Source organism: Mustela erminea, chromosome 7 (assembly GCF_009829155.1).
Source record: "Mustela erminea isolate mMusErm1 chromosome 7, mMusErm1.Pri, whole genome shotgun sequence".
NCBI lineage: Eukaryota > Metazoa > Chordata > Mammalia > Carnivora > Mustelidae > Mustela > Mustela erminea.
In genome coordinates, this window is record NC_045620.1 from 34,474,671 (window position 1) to 34,498,133 (window position 23,463).

At 41.6% G+C, this 23,463-nt stretch overlaps 1 protein-coding gene across 8 annotated transcripts in view; it reads left to right on the forward strand.

The window, feature by feature from the left end:
• PLCB4 (phospholipase C beta 4) overlaps nt 1–23,463 on the forward strand; it is a 409,575-nt gene that overhangs the window by 92,335 nt on the left and 293,777 nt on the right. The window contains exon 1 of one of the 8 annotated variants that reach the window (XM_032351397.1): nt 12,082–12,568. The exons of the other annotated variants lie outside the window; for them this stretch is intronic. The gene's annotated coding sequence lies outside the window, so the exon portion shown is untranslated. Of the gene's footprint in view, nt 1–12,081; nt 12,569–23,463 lie in introns of those variants that run through there. 8 annotated transcript variants of the gene reach the window in all.

Genomic DNA, 23,463 nt, shown 5'->3' on the forward strand with positions numbered 1-23,463 from the left:
ATTTGACACAGAGAGATTACAAGCAGGCGGAGAGGCAGGCAGAGAGAGAGAGAGGGACGGGGAAGCAGGCTCCCTGCTGAGCAGAGAGACTGATGCAGGGCTCGATCCCAGGACCCTGAGATCATGACCTGAGCCGAAGGCAGGCACCCCTGAACCCACCCAGGCGCCCCTGAACCCACGCTTTTAACTAAACGTTTCAACGATTTCAGCAGCAGTAGGGGGAACCTCCTCTGAAAATAACTCGAGCGAAGTGTAGGTGTTGTTTTGGTAGAAACATTTCAGCTGCTGCCATAAAAATCTTCTCCCAAATGGCTTTGTGAGAGCAGAACTGTGCACCCTCTGCCTGTGTTTATGATGTGAGCCTTATGGCTCAGCCGCAACACAAATGATTTGTTTTCCTGGCCTTGCTGGCGGAGCGATTTAATTTCGGGATTTCCCCGAGGAATAAGCCTAAACAAGTAATTTCTGTATAATTGGCTGCTTAAAGAGGGGCCACAAGGAAGAGTGGAGATGGGAAGCCAGGTATGTTTTCCTTCACGGAGTGATGCAGAAAGGGGGGCTCACGTGCATGGATGGGATTCATCTGGTGGCTTCACTTCCTAATATTTGGCTCCCTGCTCTTTAGTAGGAAAAGGTAAAGTATTAACAGCTAAAGCCCTAGCAGCCAAGTGGGTGTTTCGGTAAGTGGGTGTTCTTCATTGTTGGGGCATAGCAAATTAGTTCACTATTTCTTTACATCTAAATGAAAGCAATGCCTCCTTTATAAAATATAATTTTTCAAAACAGGGTAAATGGTCCTGAGAAATCCGGGAAGCTGTTCAGGGATTCCTAAATATGTGCTCCCGGGAGACTTATTTTGATGTGTCAAATTAATTATGTTTGATGTGTCAATTGCAATTAGTTTTGACTGTTTTTAGCAGGAAAATGTAAAATAGCAGTGATTTAAAGATTTTATTTATTTGAGAGAGAGAGAGAGAGAGAGAGAGAGAACAAATGCACTAGTTAGGGCAGAGGGATAGGGAGAAGCAGACTCCCAACTGAGCAGAGAACCTGTTGTGGGGCTCGATCCCAGGACCCTGAGATCACGACCTGAGCAGCAGGCAGATGATTATCCCACGGAGCCACCCAGGTGTTCCTAAAGTAGCAGTGACTTAAGACGGGAAGTTCATGGCAGAGAAATTCAGTTAGGCATGATGATTTCCTTCTGTGATCAGGAGGCCAGACTCCCATCTTTCTGTCCCCACGGTCCTAGTCATGTGATTTCCCTTTGCAAGGTCACTTAGGGCCAGTTTAGTGTGTCTGCTGCCCACATGTCCACCAAAAGGGAATTAGAAGGAAGGGGCCTTCTCCGTTGAGAGGCGACCCTCTTCATTTCTGCAGCTTTCCTGGAAGTTCTAGGTGGCACGTGGTCACAGTCACACCCAGCTACAACAGAGCCCGAAACTGTACTCATCAGCTGAGCACACTTGAGGTTGTCTGACCAGTGGAGCAGAGAATGGATGGGGAGTCATAACAAGCAGTCGTGTCACATTCCGGATAGTAAGACAAATGCCTTGGCCCAAACTTTAGACATGTTGTTGGCATAAAGTATGCACAGGTGAATTCTGTCGGTGTTCTGTCCGTAGAATCTTCAGGAGGCTGATGGTTACTGGAATGGAAAGTTTCTGATTGTTCTTTGCTCTGGCCCCCTTTCCTAGGGGAACTGATGTTCAGATCAGCATGCTAATTTCATGTCATTCAAATATCGATCGATTGCCACGGGCCACCTACCGTCCCAGGTCTTAGCAGGATGCAGGAGCTAGAATATTTCCCACATTTATTTGAGCAGACTTCCGTGAGCACTCTGCAACCTCACTTGCAGTTCTTTGGGACGGCAATATTGCTCCGTGTCCTGTGTGCTCTCTAGCTGAACTGTCAGGGAGTAAGACACATGACATAAATGGAACCCTTTTCAACAATCCTGTGAGGTAGGGTGCTCTGATCCCATTTGTTGGTGATGTTTCTAAGACCCAAAAGGGTTAAGTAACATGCCAAGATTTCACAGACCCGAGGTTTGCAGCCACGTACATGGCCCCGGGGTCCTGTCTCCAAGTCAGTCTGAAGAGCTGCCTCGGGGTTGTGAGTACATGATCGTTTAAAAAATGAAAGAAGGAAAGGGCAAATTTTGACAGAATGGAGAGGGATGCGAACAATGACTTTGGTTTTAAAAATTAACTTTGGACTCCTTGCACCAAGCCTGCCCTGGAAATTTACATAGCTATTTCTTGCAGGTACATTTGACATTCAGAAGCAATCAGATTGTATTATCTGTTCTTGGAGGGATTACTGGGCTCTGTGCCTCTTGAAGGTTACATTTGCAATCATTAATTTCATTGTTAACCATTTTCCTTCACAGTAGATACAGGGTCGTTTCTTCTTTTCTAGTTGGGTTCTAACAGAGATGATAATTTGTGGGATTCGATGGGACGATTAAAGTTTATTGTTCGGGAAGCCATCTTGGGCAGAGAGTGAACTCACCTTCAGGAGCCTGGCTGAACCGTGTGGATCTCTAAGCCACTATCACCGAGCAGTATTCTCTGTCCTTCATTTCAGTCCGAAGTTCCCATTAAACTGGAGAGTGATAAAGAAAGTTTATGATGTTGACAGAGAGTGACTTCCCCTCTCCATTCTATGATTCACTCAAGGGGCTCCCACTAAACTGCGTGAACGATGGGAGGAATTCCCCTGGAGCCAAGGAGAGAGAAAAATCCTATAAAGAGAAAGATAAATAAGTGATACCTATTGGCTTTTAAGTCTTCGTCTGTTGGGGCTCTGACAAAATAGCACGGACTTACGGCTTATAAACCACAAGTGTGGCTCATCAACAGCAGGTATTTACTGCTCACAGTTCCGGACGCTCGATTCTGCCTGGTGGGGTGAGGGCCCTCTTCTGGATCGCAGACAGCTGCCTGTGTCCTCCCATGGGAGAAGAGACTAGAGCGCTTTCTGGAGCCTCTTTTATAAGGACACTAATCGTATCCATGAGGGCTCTGGCCTCATGACTTAAGTACCTCCCTAAAGCCCTCCTGTCTGAATCTCATCATCTTTTGGGGGTTAGGATTTTATCAGTGTTGGGGGGACACAAACATTCAGACCATAGCAGTATTCAAGCAGATTTTTAAAAAGCCATTGCAGGTAATGTGGCCATAATTGAAACAAAAAGTCATTTATTGGAGCAGTAGCAAGAAAACAGCAATTTGTGAGGTGCTGCATGATTCAGGCAGAATGTGAAGAAAATGTTGGAGGGACCCCGTGCCTGGCTGTAAATACATTTTAGCTGGTGTCATAAGGAGAAGGAATGGCAGCCTCAATTTACACTCTTAGTAATAGAGTCACTGGGATTTTAAAAGTAGAGTGAAAAGGAAATTACAGTGGAATTCAGGAGAGCACACTTGGTTCTCTGGTTTCCCAAGGATCACATGAGTTTAAAACTCTTCAGTTGGTAGCATTTTTAATTCAAAACAAAACCAGAGGTTTGGTTTGGTTTGGTTTGGTTTTTTACCTGTACAGGAGCCCATGAAGAAGTCTCTTTACCTTGTAATTCACAGGGCCGAGGATCAAGTTTGAATATATCATTATTTACCTAGATTTATTTATAAAATACTGTAATACCTCATTTATATGGAATTCTTGCTTTATGCCAGGTAACAAATTAGTGCTTTACCTGTAATAACCCCTTTATCCTCATGATAAACCTTTGAAGTAGGTACTAGTGTCCCCTTTCTTTTACAGATGAGGAAACCAAGGCACAGAGACTTCCAGTAACTTGCACACAGTCACACAGCAAAGTTAGTTGTGAAGCCCTATTCCAGCTCAGACCATCTTAATCCATTCGCTACAGTGTTTCCCAGCTATCAGTCATTCATGCCTTGTGCCAGGATTGTGTTCCACCTCTCTTATTTCATGTTTTTTACCTTTTTGGCCACAAAAAAAGTATTTAAAAAGAAAACATTAAATCACTGCCTTACATGGAAAACTCTGATGTGCCACAAATAGTGGAGATATCCAGTGAAAGTTAAAAAATGAAAAGCAAATAGTGTCTTTCAGTCCTGAGCAGATGCCAGTGCCTGCCAAAACCCCTTAGTCAGAGGCCTGCCCTGGCTTTATTAGAGAGAGAAGGGGAGAGAGAGAGAGAATGAAATCAGAGAGATGGGGGGACTGGTGCTCACTTTATTGAGAAAGAGAGGGGGAGGGAGAGGTATCCCCCTTTCCTGCTGGGGAGTTCTGTGTTATTCCACGCTCAATCTGTATATTCACCTAAAATCATCTTGTAGTTTACCACTAGCAGGGGCTCCTACATTCTGGGAATCACTTACCCAAAATCTGAAGTTGTTGGGGTGCCTGGTTGGCTCAGTCAGGACAGCATGTGACTCTTCATCTTAGGGTCCTCAGTTCTAGCTCCATGTTGGGCATAAAGCTCAGTTAAAAACAACAACAACAACAACAACATTAAGGGGCACCTGGGTGGCTCAGTGGGTTAAGCCTCTGCCTTTGGCTCAGGTCATGATCTCAGGGTCCTGGGATCGAGCCCGGCATCGGGCTCTCTGCTCAGCGGGAAGCCTGCCCCCCCCACCGCTTACTTGTGATCTCTGTCAAATGAATAATAAATAATATCTTTAAAAAAAAACATTAAAACGGAAGATTTTCTATCATCTTCAGAATTTTCTTGGGGAAAGTGAAGCCGAGGAATGCTGAAATGAGTTCAGGCCCTTATTAGTTTCGCCTGTCCAAGCAAAGCTGCTGTCTGAATTATTAACCCTCAAGTATTCACTTGGCTCTTAGACGACCTTTCACATTGCTTTGTAGAAAGGCCAATGGGTAGTTTTTACCTAAGTTGTGATCCATAGAGGAAGGTGTGGTTACCCCTGGATTTTAAAGCAGACTCCTTAGAAAATGGCCCTAAATTGAGCCTTGATTCAGTTTTGACACATACTTGGTTTGCAATTTCCAAGGGCTTTGGGCCTCTTTCAAATACCTGTTGGAAGATCATTGGGAATAATATCCCCTTCTCTGTTACCGAGATGACATCCCATCTACACAGGCACTCTCTGTGCTTAATCCAGGATTAGTGTATTTGATGGTGAGAAAAGTGAAAGGTGTCTTTTTATCTCCCCGTGTAACAAATGAGGAGGCTTAGTGGGCTTACGTGTGAAGAAGCGAAGTCTTTCTTTTGTTCACAGGTCTCTGTAAAAGCAATCCATAGACATAATTATGCTCATCAATGTGAACAATAAATTAATCTGCATCTGAAGGTTTTACTCATTATCTGGTCGCATAATTTCCATATATTTTGATTACATTTTTCTGATGCTCTTTACATTATATGAATTCTTAATCAAGAGGATTCCAATAACAGCACTTCCATATGTGATGAGGTTTGTAATGGATAGAACTCAGCTTGACGGAAGTTTTAACAGACTTGAAGATGGGGGGAGAAAAAAACCTGATTTCTTCTCACCCAACACCTTTGTTTTCAATTTTATCTTATTTATCTTATAAAAATAATTATAAAAAATTTTTTTTACTTTTAAAAAGTTTTTATTATTTATTTATTTATTAGAGAGAGAAGAAGGGAGAGAGTGAGCAGGGGGAGGGGCAGGGGGTGGAGAGAATCTCAAGCAGACCCCGAGCTGAGCACAGAGCCTGATGCGGGGCTTCATTTCATGACCCTGACATCATGACCTGAGCCAAAAACCAAGGGTTAGAGGCTTAATCAACTGAGCCACTTAAGCACCCCCGTATTGTAAAAGAGTATAGCAAATATTAAAATTAAGCATTAAAGCTGCAGATAGGCATCAGGATACTAAATGTGGCTTATGTGACTGGTGATAATGTTTCCACCGTCTGCGGTTCAGCGCGCCGGTGAATTTCGGAAAGCTTCTGAGAGCTTTCAGCCTGTTCAGGGGCTCATGGTCGGGGGGAAAAGGTGGGTTGATTATGGGAACATCTCACCTGACGTTGCAGTGGGGTCTGTGTCTCTGAGGGGGCGGCCACTCCATTCCCACCAGGACCGCATGGTGGGCAGGGTCGGCCACTATTTAGTGGTCTAGTAGAGACCTCTTGTATTTGTAGATTTCACCTGGACAGTGCCCCGATGCATGTTCTGAGTAGATTGTGGCCAGAGCTGAGCCCTAACAGTTTTGCTGTAGCTTATTTAGATATATCCTATAGTTGTCCTCCTCTGCGCTGGGCTCTGGTGGTGCGGCCTGATTTTAGAAATAAGAAGAGTAAAGGTCAGGAGAGTTAAATCCTCCAGGGTGTGTGGGTCGTGACTATTATGCACCAGTATACATTTAGCACGGGACATGGCGCTAAACGCATGGCAGGTGTTCAGTAAATAATGTGGAAAATCAATGAGGGAACAGAGTCAAATTGGCCAGCTGATATTTAGGGCATCATATTTTTACTGGGTTACAGGAAGCCACAGCAAAACTGTGGGGGAGGTGGTGGTGGTGGTGGTGGTGGTGGTGGTGGTGTGGTGTGTGTGTGTGTGTGTGTGTATGTGTGTGTTTTATAGCTTCTTGAAGAAACAGGATCGATTTCAGTGTTGGGGACTAAAAGAGAATACAGAGAGTGGCTTGGAGTGAGTGGCTGGTTTCCCACAATAAGGTTCCCTGATTAAAAAAGATAGTTACAGTCTCTTTAGGGACAGAGAGAAAGATGGCCAGGACTTTTATTCCTTTCCTTTTTGTGTCTGTGCAAGAAAAAAGAGCCTGTGAGGATTTAGAATAGAGAGAAGCCATGTGGAAAACAGATAGTTTTCTTCCGGACTTGGGTCTTGAGGATTAGTAGAACATACGAAGAAATAAGGTTCTTTCTCTTGGGAAATTACGAATGTTGGCAGCTTGAAATAGCATGAAAAAGACTTTTGGTAGTGGCAGGTCTTCCGACAGTTTGCTAGAAAGGGAAAGGGCCCAAGTTGAGTGAAAGAAAGCAAGCCAGAATTATATTAGCAAGTAATTAAAAATGCATTTGGAGGCAGGAAGGCAGCCGACATGTTCTTAGCACCTACTGTGTGTCAAGCCATGAGATAGACTTATAAAGAGTAATTAGTTTTGAGACAACTTCTAATTTGAGATGTCTTTGATTTTATAGATACTATTATCCCCATTTTACAAATCAGGAAACTGAAATAAATAAGGAGGTCTGTAAATAATCCAAAGCCACATGAACAGCTAGTATGTGCAACTAAAGCTTGAACCCAGGCCTGTCTGATTCAAAAACCCAAGTTCTTCCCCCCGGGTTAGACAGTCCCTTGCCTTTCTTTTAATAATATTCTATATTTAACAGTTATCCTGAGTGGTTCATAGCTTTTCCCATTTTTAAAGAAAGAGTTCTGTTTTTGGAGGGAAGGGGATATTGGATGGTGTATTCAGTGTTTTGCATTTTCGCTAGCTGTGCCTGGGCGTGCATGTGTGTTTCTGTGGTGTGCATAAGTGGTGGGGTAAGTATCCAGGTAGACCAAAGCCTTCATACACCAAGTGTGGTCCCCAGACCAGCTTCATCCACACCACCTGGGAGCTGGCTGACACTACAGACACTACAGAGCCTCAGGTCCCCACAGCAAACCTTCTTCATTACAGTCTGCACCTTTAAGAGAAGCCCGAAATCATAGAGCTCTGATGCCAGCCCAGGTGTACCCACCGGCAGCCTGATGCTCTTACCCACCGTCTCGTGCTCTCCAACATAGTTTAAAAGACGGGGGCTGTGGGTTACCAACGACAGGTCCGCGACAGCAGGGAGGTCTGACTTGCAGCGTAGAGCTTTGCCCATTCACAAGTTCTGTTCTGTGAAATGAACTGTATCTTCTTGACTCTAGATAGTGAGACAAAAATGAAGTTCTCTCTCTTGAATAATATCTGGCAGTGCTTATGTCATGCTTTTTGTGTATGTGTGTATATATATATATATATATATTTTTTTTTTTTCTTGGAACAGGATAAAATACATAGAACATAGGAAGTGTCTTTGTTTCTGGATTGTTCTAGCTTTAAACAAAACAATTCCACTTGTTACTTGTAATGTGATTCAGTAATACTGATGCTATTGATAGAGTGCATTGAGAGTGATAAGCCGTGATACAATCGAAGTTGTTGAGTGAAGAATTAGAGGAACGTGAGTATATAAGTTCGCATATTTTATTTCTTCAGAGAGTGTTCTTTTTGGTATTTGTCACATCTTTTTGTTTCATACATCCCTAGGTGGTTGATGTAGCCAGGACGAAACAAATCGGTAGTGTTGGTTAGAATGTCGTTACCATGCTTGAAAATAATTATGTCTGATAACTTGTCTTTTGTTCCTTGCAACAATGAGTTGACTTTACCTTGAGTGTACTGCGGCGTTGGCTTTAAATTCAATTGTTAGCAGGGCCCAAAGAATCAAGGTGCTACTAAATTATTGTTTTGGTCTTTTTAATCAATACACTTTTGGGGAAAAGAAGTAAAAGGCATGATTTGTGTGTGTTTTGGGGATTTGAGGGGAGAGGATGGAGAAAGGAAAGAGGCAAATCTGCGTGAACCTGAAAGTGTTCTTATTTACGGGTCCTGGGAAATGAGTATGCTGATACATCTTAAATTCCTTTGGTAGGGAGAGTCAAAACAAACAGACAAAACCCCCCAATAACCTTAATGTACAGCTTAGAGCTTCTACAGGGAAAGGTGTTGTACAAATATATTAAAGGGAATTGGAAAGGATGCCATTTGCCCTGAAAACACAGCCTTCATTCGTGTTCACTGGTTTTATAGAATTACGGTTACATTGTTCTGTCTTGCCGAGTCTCCTTATCTGGCCTTGTCAAACTGGTAAACTGTATTTATCAACTAATTAAGAAAAGCCCAGATAGAAGCCTTGTCTTGTTCTCTTTAAACATTTTTGTGTTCTTCCTTTACACACAGTTCTAAAAATGCTGTCTTTTAAAACTTCCCATGCCTTTCTGGTGGTGTGCTGGTCAACACTGAACCACCTGGCTGGGGGGGGGGGCGGTCAGTGGGGGAAGGAAGCTTGGTTTGTGCAGTCTGCGGACTGGGCTTCCTGGGGTGGAGGTGCCCTCACCCAACTGGACCCAGGAGGAGAAGCCCAAGGTTGTATCTTGCTGGCAGTGTAGCCTGGCTCCACACATCACTGGTTTTTGGCAACCAAGAGATTAGAAGGGGAAGAGGTGGTTAGCTGGAGGCCATGTAGAGGCAGAAAAATGGAAGAATGGAGAAAGTTAATTAGAAACTGGGAGCAAGTTGGGAGGTGGGGGGTTTCTGGCAGAGGACGTGGAGTGAAAGTTTCTCTTTTCTTCCCTGGGACTGTGGAGATAAAACCCTCTACAGAAAAGTGGGGAAAAAATCTTCACTGAAAGTAGGAAAGGACTGACCCCCAAATGTTCAGGCTCTCTGAAGCATGTCTGCCAAATTTGGTGATGTTTGGAGCAAATTCAAGGAAAAGTCCAGGCATAGCTCTTCTAGAGCCACAGCTGGCAGAGGCTCGGTGAGGCCAAGGCAGAAAGCTCGTCCTCGTCCTCGGAACGAGAGGTTGAAGGCACAGGTGGGTTTCTGGAGAAGCCCTGCTTGTTTGACTTTGACGTTTTCTTTGCATCTTAGGTTAGGCATTACCTTAGTATATCCTTGTTTTCTTTCTGTAACTTAGGTGTATAAAATTGTCTTTTCCTTTTTTTGTGGTAATTACTGCAATTCTGAGGAATAATATAAAATCTTATGTTCATTAATTTACTAACTTTATAGAGTACCGACTTTCAGGTATGAAAACTAAAATAAAACAAAATGAAACACTCTTCCTCTCCTCTTTTCATCCAGTCTCTTGATTATATTACTTGTTGTTTTTATATTAGAATTTGCAGTTTTCTTTTTATATAGTTGCTATACCTGTATTGATTTATTTTCCAACTTTACTGAGATCTAAGGGACGCATAAGTTTGAAGTGCACACACTTACATTCAAAGCTTACACCTTTTTCTCTCTTGAACGTTTTTGTTAGTACACTGGTTAGTTGAATGTAAAAGGGGAAAGTGGAAAGGCTGAAGGTGTTGGGGGAGGTTATTGAAACTAGAAGACCACGATCTTCTCACCCACTTCACATATGTATTTACAGTTTGGTTAATGGCTGTATTTGCTTAGTAGGGCTGTACTTACTTTCCAGCTTTATTGAGTCATAATTGACGTATACCATTGTGTAAGTTGAAGGTCCTTGTGATGATCTACATGAGTATCTATTGCGGAATGACTACCACGATAACTGTAGTTAACACCTTCATCACCTCGCATAGTTATTATTTGTGTGTGTTTGTGTGCGTGTGTGTGTGCGTGCAGTGAGATTTATAAGATTTTCATTGCATTCTGTATACCCCGATTGTTTGGCTTCTGTTTCGTATTTAAGTGACATTGCAAAAAACCAAAACAAACAAACAAAAAAACCAAAAAAAAACCCCAAAGAAAACCAGCAAAAGATCCTATCAAACCAGGAAGTTTAACAACAGGAGATAGAATTCAGATCACCTGGTTATTAGAAACCATAATTTAGATGGGATAAACTCCTCATTCATTAGAAGACTGTATTTTGAATATGAATTATCTGAAAGTGATTACAGGCAAATGTACACTAAAACTCCAAAGTGGTTGTAATTAATATGAAAGATAGAAGGAGTTTTTACTTGTAATTTTATGCCTTCTGTGGTCTGAACTTTTCCTCTACATTACGTTCGCAATCCTTAGGACATCCCAGCCCATATCCATGTGTATAATGAGACACAGATGGGTGTTTTTTCATGGTAAACAATGTTTACTGTTTAGCTCCCGGTTTTTTGTTACAGTAGATAGTGGCTGAAGGAACATCATGAGATACTGTAACAATATCTGTATCTTGGATGTACCCAGAGCTTTGTGACTTATTTTTCTCTTGAGCCTCATGCAGCCTTGTGACAATTATTATTTTACAAGTGATTTTATTGCTTATTTTTCAAATGAAGAAAATAAGGTTCAGGGAAATCAAACTGTTTGCTCAACATCCTCCACCCTATATCTCTTGAATCATTTTTTAAGTAAAATAAGTTTTTTCAACATGTAGTGGTCTCTTCAATAGAATGTTATGATTTTGTTCAGTAGGATCTATATGAATTAAGGCAATCATATTAAGTATCTTCTTCCTGGAAGGATTGGAGGAGTGTAACTCATTTTAGGAAGTTTTGTCTTAAAATGACACGGAAGGATCGCTTGTGTGGAGTGGTTAGCTCTGGAGTAGCTGGGGTGATTTGACAAGGGTTCAGAGTTGATTTAATTATCTCGGTGGAGCAGCTGTGAACCACTGGTCTATTCTATTACAAACTCAGAGAAATCCTGCAGCATAGGATTCTGGTGATGATCATATAGGTTGACCATCCTAAAACTTAACCTGGGAACCTTGTTTTGTGAAATATTGTATGTTCTTCAGCACATTTTGGTGGCAGAAGCTTGTCTTTTTTGTTTTGTTTTGTTTTCTTGTTAATTGCTATTCACGGATGGTTAAATCTTATATGTTTAAGTATTACATATACAAGTAAGTGTTAGCGTTTTAATTTAATGTAGAATTAAAATCCTCTTAATCTATTTAGAGACAAAAGTCTATGTCACTATTTATGCAAGGGAGATAATCTCCAGATCTTACTTTAGATATAAAATTTTTAAGACTTTATTTGAGAGAGTGAGAGGGCACAAGCCAGGGGAAGGGCAAAGAAGCAGACTCACCACTGAACAAGGAGCCTGGTGCGGGACTCGATCCCAGGACTCTGGAATCATGACCGAAGGGGAAGGCAGAGGCTTAACCGACTGAGCCCCTCAGGTGCCTTCACTTTAGATATTCTTACTGATTTTTTCTTTGTATCAGCATTACTAGTAACTTGAAAGTCCAAAGAGTTTTATTTCCTTTCTTGAGCCCTCAAGGGATAATAAAGGAGGTTAAATAGGTAAAAGGGGCAACCGGATGGGGAAGTGGAAACATCAGGAGCATTTAAGTTACTGCATCTCTGGAATTGCGGACCTTCAGTTTTGCTTTCCTTCACGTTTATACCTTGAATTTTTTTTTAAGGAAGACCTCAGGTGTACGTTTCCAATTTTACTCTTTCTGTTGATAACCCCCAACCTCTGATCTGGTGGGACACGCTGTGTGCAGGACCTCTTACTCATTCCTGGGCAGTTAGTCGGCAAGACGACTGTAAAAAGCATTTGCTTGTATTTATTGTTCTGCTTAGAACGGTGAAAAGAGTCTCTGCCGGCCGGCTCTGTCTGGATATTTTGTTGTGGCTGTGGGCACTGTTGGCCCAACCTCTCACTTTGTGGCCAAGGGGAGGGGCTCTGCCTCAAGGACCAGTCTTGGTACGTTGTGGACTGCGTGAGCTTGCTCATCCCTTCTCTTGCCCCCTCCTCCCCTTCTGGAAAGAGTGAGCTTATCCAAGAACTGTAGTTGTCCCTGCAGTTCTCAGCCTGCATCAGGCATGCTTTCAAGAGCCTGCTTCTGACTGGGTGAAGTTTAAATCCTCCTCACTCCTTTTCAGGTAAGAGAACATACTTTCAGCTTTACGAGTAGCAGTTGAGATTTACAAAGGAGAGTAGTTTAGGTAAGTGTGCTTTCTTAATGGCTTGGAGAAGGGCTATCACAATTTTCTTTGTGTGGTTGCTGAAGGGGTAGTGGTAGAAAAGAAAATACTTCAGCCTCTAAATTTCTTCGACCACTCAAACTTTTTTTATGAAGATTGTTTTATTCATTTTTTTAAAAAAAAGATTTTATTTATTTATTTAACAGAGAGAGAGAAATCACAAGTAGGCAGAGAGGCAGGCAGAGAGAGAGGGGGAAGCAGGCTTCCTGCTGAGCAGAGAGCCTGATGTGGGGCTCCATTCCAGGACCCTGAGATCATGACCCGAGCCGAAGGCAGAGGCTTTAACCCATTGAGCCACCCAGGCGCCCCTCATTATTTTTTTTTAAAGATTTTTTTTAAAAAAAGATTTACTAATTTTTTTGAAACATATTTTTTTAAAGATTTACTAATAAGAGAGAAACCCAAGACAAAATCAAGACAGAGTACAGTAAACACCGTTTCATGGTAGTTCTGGCATTAGATACAGATTTAATGTCTCTTTTAAAATATCCTTAAACCTAGCTATAACTCAAATAGATTTTTCTTTTTTTTTTTAATTTTTTTAAGATAATTTATTTATTTATTTGACAGACAGAGATCACAAGTAGGCAGAGAGGCAGGCAGAGAGAGAGAGAGAGAGAGAGAGAGAGGAGGAAGCAGGCTCCCTGCTGAGCAGAAAACCGCGGGGCACCCCCCTCCCTCCATGAGGGGCTCGATTCCAGGACCCTGGGATTATGACCCGAGCCGAAGGCAGAGGCTTTAACCCATTGAGCCACCCAGGTGCCCCTCAAATAGATTTTCAATAGGGCATTTATCAGTATGATTTTATGGGCTGGTAGGATGTGTGTGTGTGTGTGTGTGTGTGTGTGTGTGTGTGTGTGTGTGAGAGAATTAGCACTTTGTAAATCTATTTTAAAAATGACCTATGTGGGGGCAAGGGGCATATGAGAAATCTGTACCTTTCATCTAATTTTGTTATGAATCTAAAACTAAAACTGGGAAAAACTTAACCAGTCTCTTGAATATGTTCTATGAATACCTCCCTATCATACAATACAGCACAAAGTGTTAAACATTTTTTCCATCATGCATAAATTGTTGCAAAACCAATTCATTTTAATTTTTTGTAATTAGGAATTAAAGTATGGGACCTGTTTATGTTGTTCTGGTTGCCACTTTTTTTGGTCACCTGTATTAAGATAGGCAAAATGATTTTTTAAGTCTTAAAAGAGCTGAAAATACACTTTGTACTTATTGAAAATGTACTTATTCATGGTCTTGGACACTGTAAAAATTCTTCCTGAAATAATGGAATGGAAATTAATAATTTAGGATTTGGTGTGTGCATTTGGGGATGGTCTCTTAAAAACTGAATACATGTCATTACCTGTATTCATAGACAAAAAAGTGATGCTAGGGTATGAAACTTGAGGTTAGCGTAGAAAAATTGGCTTCAGATAGCTTTTTTTTTTTTTTAAAGATTTTTTTTTTTTTTTTAAGATTTTATTTATTTATTTGACAGAGAGAAATTACAAGTACACTGAGAGGCAGGCAGAGAGAGAGAGAAGGAAGCAGGCTCCCTGCTGAGCAGAGAGCCCGATGCGGGACTCGATCCCAGGACCCTGAGATCATGACCTGAGCCGAAGGCAGCGGCTTAACCCACTGAGCCACCCAGGCGCCCCGGCTTCAGATAGCTTTAAAAAAGATTTCATGTTTATGTACTTTATTTTGTCAGGAATTTTAGTATCTTTAAAGACCTGTCATTATAAAAAAAAGTTTAAGCCTTTTAACTTTGTGTGAACCATGACTAGCCACAGACAGTTGAGCATAAAACAGTCTGTATTATGATTGAAGTGAACAAAACATTATTAAAATAGACTTATGTTAGAAAGATGTATACCTGAATAAAATATGACATTCCGTGGCTATTTTTAAGGGGATTGAACTTTCATAGCTGTCCCACGGTTGAAACAGGACAGTGGCCAAGAGCTCTTTTTCTCCGTTACCTGTTGGAGAAAACATTTTCTACGCTTTTTATATTAGTCAATAATTACATGCAAAGTGATCCACTCTCCAAAGACACCCAGAATATTCCTAGACCTATTGAGGAAGAGGAGACTTTCCCAGATATTCAAAACCAGCTCAACTGTCTTTGATTTGGAGAGACTCTGGGGGAGGGAGGGGCAGCCTCTGGCTTGGGGCAGGGGGGGGACGATTCTCCTGCACAGGTGGAGGCTAGGACTGAAGTAGCCACGGAGGTAATAGCAGTGGGCAGGGAGGGGATGGTGTTTACGGGAGAAGGGTCCAGGGCTTACTACTGCTCACCTGTTGGCCTGTGACTGTTCTCTGTGTCTGAAGTTAAAGCTGCTCCGGAGACAAGTTCAGTTACTGAGGCTTGGTCTGTAGGCATGTAAGATCTTTCCCTGCTCCTCACACTTTAACGTGAACATGAATCCTCTGTGACTGGGTTAAACGGTAAATGCTGATGCAGTACGTGCACCTTGTCATATAGATGCTCAGGTGGTTATTTTTTGTTTTTGATTTTTTTAAAGATCTTATTTATTTATTTATTTGTGAGAGAGAGAGAGAGTGAGACAGAGCATGAGAGGGGAGAAGCAGACTCCCCGTGGAGCTGGGAGCCTGAGTCGGGACTCAATCCGGAGACTCCGGGGGATCATGATCAGAGCTGGGGGTGGTCAGTGAACCAACTGAGGCACCCATGTGCCCCAGTAGGTGGTTATTTTTTAACTAATGGACACTCTCATCAGTATCAGGCGGTGAATTTGCGAAGCAAAAACTGAGGATGTGATTGGGGTGCATTGATGAGCTGGAGACACCGGCCCCTTCCAAGGTGATGTAACTGACATGGGACCCGCTGTTTGCTCTGGAAGGAGCAGGGGAGAGGGGCATCATAACCTCTGATGAGCTGCCATAGCCCCCCTTGCCCGGGGCTTGTTGCCGGCAGCCCGGCCCTTGTCTCTTCAGTGCAAATCTCTGCTTTGCCACTACCACCAAGCCTCATCTTTTTCTTTGGCAGCTGTCCCCTCCCACTCGTCCCGAGGCTTTTATTGCATCGGGCTGGACTCGTGTTTGCACCAGAGTCTTCCGACAGTGTCTCCTGCCCAACTTCAGCTCACTGATTTTTATTTTTTATTTTTTGAAGATTTTTTTGTTGTTTTTCAGTTTTGGTTTTTTGTCATCCCCACAACCATCAGGGTGGTGAACTGACCACCCTGTGATCACGAGTTGCACATTCCCCCCGCCTGAGCCAGCCCTGTGCCCTTCACTGATTTTAAATATAGAAACTCTCTGTGGGGAGCTACTTTTCTCTCTTTGACTTAACACACCACTTCCCATGTAATCAGCCAGTTTCAGGTGGGTATGTGTACGTGTTGATTTATTTGAGATAGGGAGCACGAGTGGGGTGGGGGAAGCAGAGGGAGAGGGACAAGCAGACGCCTGAGTACATAGTCTGAGGCGGGGCTCGATCCTGTGACTCTGAGATCATGACTCAAGCCAAAGTCAGATGGTTAACTGACTGAGCCACCCAGGTGCTGTGTGTTTGTGTTTAAAAACACCTTCTTTGTCTCAGCTTCGAAGTTTCAACTTAACTATTCTTACTATGTCCTAGATACCATGAAGTTCTCGAAGAAAGTAGATAGTGGGGTGGCAACGCGCTACTTTGCATTCTTCAGTGATTCATTTCCATCATATTTTCTCCTGTGTTCTTAAGGAAAATTTCACACGTTTGGTAATTTGTTTTACAATGTACAACTGTATGTACCACCACCTAGATTCTACCTTTAATACTTTACATCCTTCCCTATCCATCCACCTTTCCTTTTCCTATCTTTTGATGTATTTAAAAATAAACCACAGGCATCCGCTTGCATATTTCAGCATGCTTATTTTAGCTAGAGTTTAATACTGAGTTTTTCATATGAAATTTATATATGATGAACCATACACATTCTTAATTATGTGTAAATTAGGCTTTGACAAATGGATACACCTGTGTAAATCAATCCCTAGCAAGATATAGAACATTACCATCATCCGAGAAAGTTCCCTCATGGCCCTTTCTCAGCTTTTATGTGCTTTTGTGAATCTTTGCCTGCAAAAGAGCTCATCACAAACGAGTGATTTCTTCAGACTACATGTCAATCAATTTTTTTCATACAGATTAATCTACTTTGAAATATAGATTGGACAACAAACACTTTTTAGCAAGTTAATACTTTGTTTGGATTAACTCCTGGCATTCTTATTTTTGACAAACATTGAAGTTTTAACAGTAACTTAGAATATCTGATTTCTGGTGCAGATTCCTTGCCAATGACTTGGTTGATCCTTCTGACCTTTTACAAGATGGTTGGTGAGATAAAAAGGATGGAGACGTGGAGATCTGGAGGTTAACCCTATTCTAAGGTTCTTTGGGTCAATACCACTGGCTTCTCTGGCCAGCTATTTACTGTGAAGATTTTACTTGAAAACCTATCCCTCTCCTGATTTTGCCTGATATAAATGTTGGTTCACACATTTTGTTAAATCTGGATGCATTCTTATTTTAAGTAAGAGTATAGTTGACACAATGTTACAGTAGTTTCAGGTGTACAATATAATGATTCAACTTCTCTCTTCAATGAGTTATGCCCTCAACAAGTGTAGCTACCGTCTGTCACCATAGAACGCCATTACGGAATCACTGGCTATACTCCCTGTGCTGTACCTTTTGTCCCCATGATTTAATCCTTCCATAACTGGAAGCTTGTATCTGAAGCAGAAAGCTCTGTTCTCGGGATCATCTTCATTCCTGACGTTCCACTTCTGCATGTGGCTGTTTGTGTTTGCCTTACTCTCAATACTTCACGAAGGGTGGGACTGATTTGGATCCCCCTTGGGTGGCAGGGGTGGGGTTGGGGGGAGGTACACAGAGCCGGGTAAAACCTCCACTATCTAGACAGTAGTGTGCTGGAAATGCCAGGTTCTTAGAACGACCTGTAACCAGAAAGCAAACAATGCTCCACGATGTCTTTGGTCACAAAGAGACAGTGTTTTTTGTTTTTGTTTTTTAAAGATTTTATTTATTTGACAGACAGAGATCACAAGTAGTCAGAGAGGCAGGCAGAGAGAGAGGAGGAAGCAGGCTCCCCGCTGAGCAGAGACCCCCCCCCCCAATGTGGGGCTCGATCCCAGGACCCTGGGACCATGACCTGAGCCGAAGGCAGAGGCTTTAACCCACTGAGCCACCCAGGCGCCCCACAAAGAGGCGTGTTTTAACATCTAGCAGGAAAGTAGTATAGCTGAAAGGGTCTGGTCAAAACCAGTGAGTTCATAAAGTTGTTCAGGGGCTATAAAGTACTCAAATTGAGTTTTTTTTAGAGTGCCTTAAAACTCCCAGTTCTTACTCTTTTCATCACCTTAGTCACTTTAACACCCTTGAACACGTGATTTATGTTCCGAAAGGCCACGTAGCTCCTTCAGCTGTTACCTACATTTAGGCCTATCTTGCTTTTTCAGCAAATTCTGAGCTATAAGCAGTGGTTTTATTTCAGCAATAAATACCCAGAGTATAACTCAGAGTAATAGATATTAACTTTTCTTAAATAGTCTTGCCCCTAAATACGTGGTAGAAATTTATAGTGATTTTTAAAGGTACATCATTTAATAGTTTGTTTTCTTGCTGGCGAAGGTATGCAAGAAAATATCCCAGCAGTTTTTAAAAGCACAGTGTGTGACCCTTAGAACCAAATTGAACAAATTCTCAACAGTTATCTGTTCAAAAATGTAAACCAGAGTCTGGCTGTTTATCATTAGAGAGAATGTATAAAGTTAGCTACCTGTAGGCCAGAAGAAACAATCCCTTCATGTGTGGTTTTTTGTTTTTTTTTTTCTTTTAAACTCTCTTTGTTTTCTAAGCTATTTAATATATTACTTCTGAGATGAAAGGACATGAGTAATTTTTGCAACCACTTGCTGAAGTCAGTTCTGATAAAATAACTCAGAACCACGTTTTAAGAAAAAAAAATTTCAGGTTATAAATCTTAGGGGCTTTCTACTGGGTTACAATAGTATGAGACTTCTGTTTAGATATTTTATGATGTAATTGGAGGCACGAGAGGCTTGTGTGTGTATGTGGATATCCTCCACATGTATTTATACACACGTATAACAAAATAGAGAATTGTGGGAGATGGTGGGGGATATTCCTCCTTCTAATAATACCAAGCCCCCACGGAATAGAAAGAAATCTCCATTTTCTTTTCTCCAATCATGCAGAGCTCTTGTCTTGACTGTATGTTCATCCTAGAACAGAAAACAGCCATTTGTGCAAGTTATTAGTGTATTTTCAGCTTCAATTAAAAATTGAAGATTTTAGGATGGGAGAGAAGTCCCCAAACCCACTCTGTTGAGTGGGTTAGCTTACCCTTTTTCTATATGCATTTACTTCCTCTTTGACAGTCAGCACAAAGCTTTTCTCCCTCCCATCAAATGTCTGCCTGTCCCTCCTTTTCTTGAGTACCTCTCTTACTGACTTAGAGACCTTCTTGGCATCATTCTTCAGGGCACATAAAGACTGTTAATTACTCTCTATTTTATATATTAGCCTTGTCTTCCCAGTGACATTATAAATTCTTCTGTGTAAGAGCCCTCTTACATTTCTTTTACACTTTCTACCTTTTCTTGTTTTATGTTTTCTACCTTTTCTTATTTTAGTGCTTTGGAGACCCTTCACTCAATAAATACTGTGGTTGATTGTCTGAATATTAAGAGAGGCCACTGGTCTCTATGAATGTGATTAGCTTCATTCTTCTTCTACCAACTTAGAATTAATAGAAGGATGACTTTGAGGCAAGATACTTTGGCATTTTTTTTTTCTTTTTATCTTCATTTATAACTTATTACCATGGAGCTGGACATAGTTATAGTCCAAAGAGTACCCCTTTAAAAACTCATCTGTGAAGAACAAGTTTTTTGGAAATAGTTTTATTTTTTAGAATGACTCCTTAGAGTAGGTAGTCGGCGCTGATTATCCAGAATGTAAGAAAAATCTAAACTCTGAAGTTTAGCTTCTGAATGACTTGTCAGAAGAAAAATGGACCACACTTTGCATTTCTGGTCACAGAAACTGGGGCGCCTTGGTGGCTTAGTTGGTTCAGCATCTGCCTTTGGCTCAGGCCAGGATTTCAGGGTCCTGGGATCAAGTCCCACATCAGGTTCCCTGCTCAGCTGGGAGTCTGCTTGTCCCTCTGCTCCTCTCCCCTCTTGTTTGCTCTCTCTCTTTGTCTTTCTCTCAAGTAAATAAAATCTTTAAAAAGAAGAAGAAGAAAGAAATAGCAGAGTTTTGGGGCTCCTGGGTGGCTACCTCATTTGGTTAATCATCTGACTCTTGATTTCAGCTCTGGTCATGGACTCAGGGTCACGTGACTGAGCCCTGCATCAAGCCCCATGCTCAACTTCACATGGAGCCTGCTTAAGACTCACCCTCTTTCTTTGTCCCTGCCTTCGAACTCCGTGAACGAGCCCTCTAGAGAGGTTCCATTAACAGCTGAGCTCTTTGCCTGGGCAAGGTTTGATGTGGTCAGCGTCTGGAGTGGAGCGCTGAGCTGGAAAAGATGGTTGCAGTGGTTTAGCCATCCTTCGTTTAGCTGTGTCACATGATTGGATATATCCAATCCCCTCCCCCCCAGAAAAAAAGGTCAAGGTCATACTTTGTCCTGCACAGTGTTACTAGTTGCTAACTTCATGCGGACAGATTTTTCTACATGTCCTAACAAATGGGGGAACCTGGCAAAACTGGGAGTTGGAATTGTGTTCTCTTTGTTAGAGGAGGCATGTGCTCTCCCGTTCAACCCAGCTTCCCTGAGATTTTTGTATTAGTTTTTTTTTGTTGTTGCTGCTGTAATAGATTGACATGCATTATTGGCTTACAACACAAATGTCTCAGAGTTGTGGAGATCAAAAGTCTAAGATAGGTCTGCAGGGCTGTGCTGTTTCTTGAGACTGGAGGTTGGGGGGTGGATCTGTTCATTACCTAATCTAGCTTCTGGAGACAGCTCACATTCCTTAGCTCATGATTGGGTCACTCTGACCTCTGCTTGCATTGTCCTATCTCCTTCTTTGATCCTACCACTTCCAAGTTTTACCATTTATAAGAACCCTTTTTGGCGTGCCTGGGTGACTCAGTTGGTTAAGCATCTGCTCTCAGCTCAGGTCATGATCCTGGGGTCCTGGGATTGAGCCCTGCATTGGGCTCTTTGCTTAGTGGGGAGTCTCTCTTCTCCCTTTTCCTTTGCCCCTTCCCTTCATTCTCTCTTGCTCTCTCTCAAATAAATAAACAAAATCTTTTAATATGGTGAGTGCTGTGAAGTGTGTAAGCCTGATAATTCACAAACCCGTACCCATGGGACAAATAATACATTATATGTCAATAAAAATAATTAATAAACAAAATTTAAAAACCATCTATCCAAAACAAAACAAAAACAAAAACACAACACTTTTGATGACATTGGGTCCATCCATCTCAAGCTCCTTAATTTAATCTTGTCTCCACAGTCCTTATTGCCATGTAAGTAAGCTATGCATGGGTTCTAGGAATTAGGATGTGGACGTCTTTGGGGGGGTATCATTCTGCCTGTCACACCTGAAGTCTACCTCCTCCCCTGAGTGACACAGCTGACCTCTTCAGACTGTCACCACCGAAGTGATGAACCAATTCAGTCAGTTTCCATTAACCTGGAGTTGGATATTTATCTGACAGATAAGATGGAAATTTATTTTGCAAAACTGATCCTTTCCCCCCTCTCTTCACAAATCATGGTTTCTTGTATATCTTCTGTATATTTCTACTGGTATATTTTCTAAATGTTCAGTCATTTAAAAATACCACTTCCTTCGCTCTTGGCTTGACTTTTCTTCTGTGTTTATTTTCCCCGACATTGTATTTCAACTGCTTTATACACTGTGGTTTTCTTCTAACCTATAGAGTAAACTTCCTACTCATGAAACTGTTTCTCCCCTCCCTGATCCCTTGACTATGAATCTCTCAAACGCTAGTCTTTTCTCCCAGAATTTCTGGTTCTGTTGTGATTTGTGTTTTCCCTTGTTTCTCCACCTTTTCATGGAGTTTCTTCTTTTCACCCTCTGGTTCCTCCCTAACAATTCTTGTATCTTTGTCTTTTTCCTCTGACAGTAGAAAATGATGTATATTTTGAACTTGCGACATTGCCATTTATCAGCAAAACCTAGTATAATATCCGCTTTTACTGATAAGAGAGTGGCAAAATTAATGTCATAAATAAGCTGCTTAGTAACTTAAGAATTGAAGAAAACTCATCCGTATACAAAGGTATCTGGAGCAGAAACAATTTGTCCCATGTTTTCCAAGAATTTTGATATTTTCCTTTTTGACCTTTCTTACTGTTGTTAGTGCTGATAGTGCAGCTAGTGAAATGAATTAATCAGACCTCATTCTACTGAATTCATGGATAAGGCTGTTCTAGAATTTTACAAAGGCACTGGTGCAAAAGACCAGAGCATATAGCAGTGGTTCTCAAAGTGTGGTTCCCAGGCCACACTAAGTGGTTCCTAGAATCACCTAGGAACTTGTTGGAATGAAAATTACCAGGCTCTACTCCAGACCTACTGGATGAGAAGCTTCTTGGGTTGGGGCCCAGAAGTCTATGTTCTAACAAGTTCTCCAAAAGATTCTGATACAAAATCAAGTTGAAGATCTCTTAGTATATTGTCAGCCTAGGGGGCAGGGGAGAAGGTTGAACTCTTCTTGGTATTTTTTTTTTTCTAGATAATTTTATTCACTAATCCCAGTCACCAGGGATATCACTTCCAATAAACTATGTTCACCAAAAATATTTACAATTCCGGTAGTCTGTCCAAAGTCCCTTTATTTCACCTTAGATTGTAAGCTACGGATTGGCATCCAGAAGAAGTAGCTCTTACTTGGAGAGTCCACCCACAGGGCTTAAAGCTTAAGTTGTACCAAAGTAAACACAAATCCCATTTTTGGAGCCCACAAATTTGTTCATTTCAGGCCCACTTCCCATCTTTTAAAAGTATGGCAGTTTCCATAAGTGTCAATATTTCAACTCTCTGGAACCTTTTTATTTTTTTTTTTTAATTTATTTTTTATTTTTTAATTTCTATTTTTTAAAAGATTTTATTTATTTATTTGACAAAGAGAGAGATCACAAGTAGGCAGAGAGGCAGGCAGAGAGAGAGGGAAGCAGGCTCCCTGATGAGCAGAGAGACACATGCAGGGCTCGATACCAGGACCCTGGGATCGTGATCTGAGCCAAAGGCAGAGGCTTTGACCCATTGAGCCACCCACTTGCCCCAGCTCTCTGGAACCTTTAAAATGAAACACTAAGTTACTCCATGTAAGAGAAAAAAATTCTCTATCTGTCTCTACAAAGTCATTCAAAGTAAATTTTATACCTACTACATATGGCTGTGTCCATGGCACGTCAGGTCATCTATAACACGGTCTCCAAATTTGGTGAAAAATCCATGGGACCACTTAATTTTATAGAACTATAATTTACATGCAATAACGTGCATCCATGATTAGTGTCTGCTATGCATTTCAATGAATCTTGTCAGATGGGTACACCAATGTAACCATTACCCCAGTCATTATATGGAACCTACTGGTACCCCAAAAAAGCACGTTCAATCCCTTTTGCAGTCGCTCCCTCCTACCTCCTTAGCTCCAGGCAATCACTAGTCTGCTTTCTGTCACTATAGATTCTTCTTGCTTTTTCTAGGATTTCTTACAAAAGGAATCTTATTCT